Raw genomic sequence first — 7,647 nt, forward strand, 5'->3', positions numbered from 1 at the left:
AGGGACAGGCTTGACATTCCTGAGACTCTTTGTTTAAGCTCATCTTGGGAAACAGGGATTTATGGTCTTTTCTTCCTGGGACCATTTTTGTTCAAGGTTGTGGTGGGAAACAGATCCCAGATAATGGATGCGGCCAACTTAACAGTGGGGCAGGAATGAGACATCTGTCACAGGGAACTTCTGGTTTCTATCATTCCAGACCCCAAAGACATAAAAAGGAGTCCTCAGGTGGCATGGTGTTTGAATACAGCCTTAATTTTGTCTCAGGTAGTGGCTTGGACAGTCATACAGCTGTTCAGTCAGGAGATGCTATAAGAATCTTTGGAGACAACACTTGATATTTTAAAATATTTTATTTATAATTTTTTAAATTTTATGTGTATGCATGTATTGCCTGCATGTAGGTAAGTGCACCCATGTCATGCAATGCCATGGGGGTCAGAAGAGGCTGTCAGATCCCCTGGGATTGATGTTACTGACAGTTGTTTGCTGCCATGTGGACGCTGGGATTCGAACCCGGGTCTTCTGCAAGAACAGTCAGTGTTTTTAACTGTGGAGCCATCTCTCCAGCCCCAGAGACAACACTTGATTAGCATAGTATAATGATCTCATACTAAGGAGACAGTGAGGTATTAGTGGAGGGAGAAGGGGAGGGGGAGATGCTACTGTAAGTCTTATATTAGAGTAGCATTTTTTTTAACAAGGAGAAAATTTTTGTGAGCTTTAAAAAATGATACCTGTATGACCTTTTGAGCCTAATGTCTGGGAAATACAATTTCTCAGACTCTAAAAGAAATATATTGATTCCATTAAATTTTGGTTATAGTTTTCTTTTGGGTGTTTAAGACCATACAATTGGCACAAATTAACCAAGTTTTTGTTTTTCTCAAGGTCAGCTGAGGATCTGATCTTCAGGGTTCAGCTGGGCTTTGAGGGGAACCCTTGGATCCTTAGTTTTTTATTTATCAGTTACATCTATGGGAGAACAAGTCAGAAGGTCCTGTCCAACATTGGTTTCACTTGGAAGCTTGGAAGAAACCTCTCCCTGTGTGGACCCTCCTCTTTGTAGACTGGAAATAGCCCAGGAAAGGGATTTTAAAAACAATTTTCTTAAGTCTGTCTCAAATAAAGGCTGTGAACAGAAGCCTTTCTTTCCCAATTCCTCATACCCTGATTTATAGTTTTTCAGTTGGTAGGGGTCATATCACATACCTATAGACAGAAAATAAGTTGATTAGGATTCAAACCATGCTTACCAAAACTGCCTTCTACTGGACTGTACCCGCCTGGTACAGGTAGGTAAAACCTAGTTCCACCTGAGTCAGATTATTGTGTTATGGGCAAAGGAACCACTAAAATGAACATTTGCATAACACAGAGAAACATAAAAGCCATTTTTCAACAGCAACCCAACAGGCAACCCAAGTATCTGTCTGTAACTGGGTGTATGGTATAAGCCAGAAGAGTGGACTAAAAATTTTGGCTGCAGCCATTATTATTATAATAACAATTTTGTATCTCTATAATTGTGTTCAGACATTCAATAAACTTACTTAAATGTTCTCATCCCTTCTGGAAATACTGAGCCATCAATATTTCATACTTTCAAACTTCACACATAAATCTTTCTGTTTTAAAACATCTCTATTTTATATCCTTTCACTAAACTTTTAATTTTTTAATTTTTTAATTAATATGAAACATAATAATTCTCACAAAAATTACTATTAAGTAATATTCATTCATGTATACATACATATATATATATCTATAGAGAGATGAACAATTATATTAAATATACTATTATAATGTATAAACATTTTTATGTACTTGTAAGCTTTGATGAAGTTTGTAAGTGGCCAATTTTCCCTTTAAATGTTTAGAGATGTTTTCACATAGACTTCACAAAGAAATGGGTCTTCATAAACCTGTTGATTGGCTTTAAAGAGACAATAGTGGTAAAATGTAAACACAGAGATAAATTGCACTCTAGAGAAGAAGTAAACATCACTTAAAATTAAATTATATCTTTAAGTAATAGAATCATGTTGTAGAACTAGAATTAAAATAAGGATCAAAGAAATAACATATTGACCTGAAAAAAAAATCTTTGGGTTAATTTAACAACTTTAGGTTACATGAGAATGAAGATTTTGTAATTACTTTTTGTTGAGGATTGTGTAAAACAAACGAACAAAATGGATACCTTAAAACACCTTGAAAGCAACCCAAACCAAAAAAGATATTAAAAAAATAGAATCTTTAATGAACTAGCTCAAATATTTTTATAAGCAATTAATATTTAAAAATTTTGTGAAACACTTAATAGACCTAGAGACACTAACAAATTTAAAAATGATTAAGATACCCAAGTTTATAAGGCCTTTGAATGCATCATGAAAATACCCATATTTATAAGTTTGCACATGTGTATTTTGATTAGGCATGCCAAATATAAAAACAATTCTTGTGCACAATAAAAAGAAAAAGGAAAAACTGAAGTGGTCACAGTTTAAGTGGCCACATAGAAATACATGAGATCTCAACACATGAAACTACATATATGGTATAAGTGCATGAATATGAAACAACACATGAGACACAATTATCATAGACAAATATCACCTAATTACATGAAAACTAGGTGTACCCAAAACACGATAACCAGTAAGTCTGATTATAATGAACGTCTGTAAGCAGACACAGCTGAAGTCATTAAGAAGGCAGGGGTTTGACACAGAGGAGAGTACTATGTAGTATTAATTTACAAAAATTAAACATAAAAGATAAGCAATAAGTTAATAGAACCTGTGTACACACTGGAACTACCTAGGGTCTAGATGAACTTAATAGGAAACATAGGTTAGAAGGCTACAGGTTTTGAACGAGTATGAAGAGTAGAGAGAAAAACTTATCAAATTGAGGTTTACAATAAATCTTATAAGGGTGACAGTAAAGGCAAGGGTGAAGCGGTGGAGAGAGATCCCACAAACAGAATGGAAACAAAAGCTTGAAGGACAGCGGTTCCTCGGGAGACAGGAAAACTGGAAACAAATTTGCAGTTAGTGGAAAACCTGAAAACAGTTTCTTTCAAGTAGCTGAATGAAATGAAACTATGACAGAGGAAGTAAATAAGGAGAAATACTGAAAACACAATCTGAAATGTAAGAAAAGAAACACATAGTTCAACAAAAGGTTTATGAGAACTTTCACTAATAGAATGGATTAAGAAGAGCACACGGCAAAGATAAGATATAAGGATTGTGAGCAAAGCTTCCTGAAAGAGGTTTTATCTTTAAATTAAGGCTGATGAGTGGTTAGAACTCTTATGATGGAAAGAGTTTGGAATGCTACAAGTCCAGAGCTAAAATTTTATTTTATTTTTTTGGTCTTTTTGAGACAGGGCCTCCCAGTAGCCCCAGCTGTCCTGGATTCACCATGGAGTCCAGGCTAGCCTCGAACTCACAGAGATCTGCCTGCCTCTGCCTCCAAGTGCTGGGATTAAAGGCATGTGCCCCCACCCCCTGCCAAAAGAGGGTTTTTCTTAATAGATTTATGACCAGTAAGTAAATCATCTGGAATGTACAGAGTAGTAGTTTTGCTTTGAGATAAACTAACAAACCTTCTGGAGAAGAGATGCAAAATGCTGCTTTCAGGCATGACACCTCCCACATGAGCAGTAAGCCATAATGACCTCACAGGGGTTCTGATAAGAATGGTGTCCTTTTAGACTAAAAAGTGGGATAGGCAGGCATTCATGTTCCTGAAGGAAAGGTCCCAAGAATCGATAAGAATGGTAGGAAAATCAAGGAGATTCCGGGAGGAAGGTCTGGAGTTACCAGCAGGGACCCCAAAAATCATCCTGGGTTTTGGCACCAAAATGTTAGGTCTCAGGGAATGCGAAAGAGAGCAGAGTCATGGAGTCAAGAGAGAAAAAGCCCAGACTTTCAACAGATCAAGACTGGGTTTATTCAGCACAGAGAGGGGCATCAATCCTTACTCATGATGTAGAGTACTGCAAGGAGGGAGGGGAGTGTTCATAGATTATACAGTGCACTCCTGTGGGCAGGCTACATTCATGGCCCCACTGTAGAAATTTATGCCCCCTACTTCCTGAGACTATTTTCTCAAGCTCATCTTGAAAAACAGATTTATGGTCTCTTCTTCCTGGGACTATTTGTTCACGTTTCTCTTTGGAAACAGGCCCAAGACACAGATGCAGTTGTTAACAGTGGGGCAGCGGTGAGACATCTGTCTCATGGAAATTCTGATTTCTATCACAGTGTGATATTTTTGCACACACACTCATTGACTAATAATCATAGCAATTAACATATTTAGTGTAACAATTTGAATTTTAAAATATTCTAACACCAACAATATACTCCTTACAAAGAGATAAAGAGCATGACCGTAATTCAATTTCCCTAATCAATGTTTGTATCCTTGATCAACACTTCAAGTACTATGGGCAGTAAGAGAAAGTAACATTAGGAGCAGAAAATATTGGCAGAAAATAACCCAAAGTAGGTTAGTTACTTTGTTCCAATTCTTCTAATGAAATCTTTCCTTGGGCTACTAATATAAAATTCACTTTTGTCAAATAGAATCAAACACAGGTTTAATGAAACTGAGTGAAAGACTTAAAGGCACTAACACTTACTTCCTGTGTGTTCATGTCCCAGAACACCTTTCAATGAGGATTTGCCATTCTCCTCATTTCTGGCCAGGAGAATGTAGGTAGAATGTGAGGCACCTGTTTCCAGGCCTGACTCACACAGACCTCATGAAAAATGGATTTAGTATCAAAACAAACAAGTACTGTTTGATTTAAACATTGCATTTCTATACTTTTGGGCCAGGGAAGGGAAATCCCAGTGGATGGCTATTCACTACTGCCTTATTTTGAATGCCTCAAATGGAAATAATGTAGATGCTGTTTAATGAGTGGAATGCTAAGAACAAAGTACCTAACAGTGCATCCACATTTCAGCATTCCCCACAACAGAAGGGGATGGACAGTGGGAATGAGCATGAGTCAACCTCAAGGAAACAGTGCTGTGACGAAGGCCAACCTGGGAAGATGATGTGATGTGATGACTCCATGTGATAAAGTTCAGAAGTGAAAACATTTTAAAAATGGAGGCGGAATCTCTGATAAGTACTGGGGATGCGGTAGAGAAGGAAGATGGGTACAACTATTAAAAGGAGAACATCAGGTTACCTGAGATGCATTTGTGGAGGTAAATTATGCTGGCCACACCACAAGCTGACTAGCTTCTCTCTTTTACTACCTAAGCATCTCCAAAAGGTGACTTGAAATAACACTTGAATTGGAGGAAGGCAGACCGTAGTCTTAGAATGTGTTCATTGATCTGACATCTTACATTTGATAAAGTTAACTCAGAGAGGGACATAAAGAACAACAATGTTGGAATGAAACCCTGGGAAGAACTCAGATTCATCCCTCTTCCAACATAGGACATAATTATGATGATTTATGTGTTTCCTTAGAGTTTGAACATAACTTTGAGATGCATAATTCTCTGAAAAATCTCTTCTCTTGACAGCACTTTCTTTAGAGCTGCCTTCATGGCTTTGTTTCTCAAGCTATAGATAACTGGATTGAGTGTTGGAGGTATCACAGTGTAGAAGATGGAGAACATGAGGTCCACAGCTGACTGGGAATCTGATGGTGGCCTTAGAAACTCAAAGCCTGTGGTAGAGAGGAAGAAGGTGACTACAAACAAATGGGGTAGGCAGGTGGAGAAAACCTTGGTCCGACCATCAGCTGAGGGCATTCTCAGCACTGCTGAGAAGATCTGAACATAGGAAAATACAATGGAGATCAGACAGGCAAAGGCTGTAGAGGTTGTGAATGCAGCCATTGCAATTTCATTGATGAATGTGTGAGAACAGGCTAGTTTCAGCATTTGGGGAATGTCACAGAAGAACTGGTGAATAATTCTATCCCCACAAAGAGGAATTGAGAAGTTAACGGCTGTGTGCATGAGCCCAGAGAGGCCTCCTGCCACCCACACCACCATCACTGCACACCTGTAGACACCTGGATCCAAACTGTCTTCCACTGCAGTGGCCAACAGATGGACACCTGTCTGTCATAAGACATCATTGTGAGGATGGCCACTGCTTCAGAAAGTAATACATAGGGGAGTACAGACGATGGTCCAGAGTGATAACGATGATGATGAGCAAGTTGCCTGTGAGAGCCATCAGGTAAGTCAACAAAAACAGCACCACATGTAAAATCTGAAGCTTACGCTCATCAGAGAAGCCCATGAGGAGGAATCCAGGCTTGGAGGTTACATTCACCATGGTTGCTGTGTTTAGGAAAAGAACATATAATAGAAATCCTAAGGGTGATCAACAAACAGGAATTTTCTGGAGTGGAGCCTGAGTTATTAAACTGAGAAAAATGAAATAAAGTGGTGAGAATGATTTTACTCTCAATAAAACCAGTGAAAATGAGGTTGATCTAGTAGTGTTATTTCTTCTACATGCACTGAAATGACAAAATGCAGCCTTGTCTAAGGACCAGAAATAAAGGTACTAATAGACCCTTATAAATGTGTTAGGAACAATCCAGATGTAATGGTAGGAGAGATGTCAGTTCAAAGATCAGTCATGTTTCTTGTCTCTGAGAGGATTTAACTTAAAAAAAAACATTTAGCCAGGCGTGGTGGCACATGCCTTTAATCCCAGCACTCGGGTGGCAGAGGCAGGTGTATCTCTGTGAGTTCAAGGCCAGCCTGGTCTACATAGTGAGTTCCAGGACAGCTGGAGCTACAGAGAGACCCTGTCACAAAAAGATAAAAAAAAATTTAGTGGGTATGAACATCTCAGATTAACCTTGAAGAGTAAGTAAAATCATTTCAAAATATTGGGTGTCAGTAATAAAAAATAAAATAAAATAAAATATATGTTTAAGACAGTGTAACACTGGGCATTGAATTCTGCTTGGAATTGTAACTTGAGATACCAAGCGACAGAGGAGTAAGATCGCCAGAGAACACCTTTTAATTTTAAAAATATTTAGTAGAATTAGAATGAGCATTTTCAATGAAATTCATTTGAAGAAATGAATTTTCTAAAATGAATTTGTTTCTATTTAATGGGCATAATGCTGGATAGGGGATGAAGGTCTTTACAGCATTAGCTCTCATTGTGACCTCCTCAGTGGAATTGCAAAACACTCAGTCACTCCAACAGCTCTTCCTTTTCTTCCTGAAATCTATGGACTTGTTGATGGGTCAGTTAGTGGTATTATCACTGAGTTCTTGGTAACTGAGGCAGTTCCTTCATTAAATCGGTCCCCAATTCCCACCTTGACAGTGGTATCTAACATACAGACAAAAACACATATTTACTTCACTGAGACTCTACATGTTAAACTTCAGTTCTTTACAGATAAAATCCCTGCAATCAAGGTGCATGACCATTCCATTGGAGACTGTGTGTGCCCCACTAGTTAATCCCTAAACAACAGAGAATAAAGACTAATCATCACTTGACTGGGATTCTTACTGTTTTCCTGCGATTATTTTGAAAAGTAACTGACATAAATTTTGGAGGTTTATTTATGTACAAGGAATAGTTTGGGAACTCAATTCAACTCTTGTTCTTCAA

The 7,647-nt window shown here is 38.0% G+C and overlaps 1 pseudogene; it reads right to left on the reverse strand.

The window, feature by feature from the left end:
• Positions 1 to 5,510: 5,510 nt before the first annotated feature.
• On the reverse strand, positions 5,511 to 6,336 carry LOC103740867 (annotated as a pseudogene).
• Between the last annotated feature and the right edge of the window lie 1,311 nt (positions 6,337 to 7,647).

Source organism: Nannospalax galili, unplaced genomic scaffold (genome assembly GCF_000622305.1).
Source record: "Nannospalax galili isolate Female #2095 unplaced genomic scaffold, S.galili_v1.0 scaffold158, whole genome shotgun sequence".
NCBI lineage: Eukaryota > Metazoa > Chordata > Mammalia > Rodentia > Spalacidae > Nannospalax > Nannospalax galili.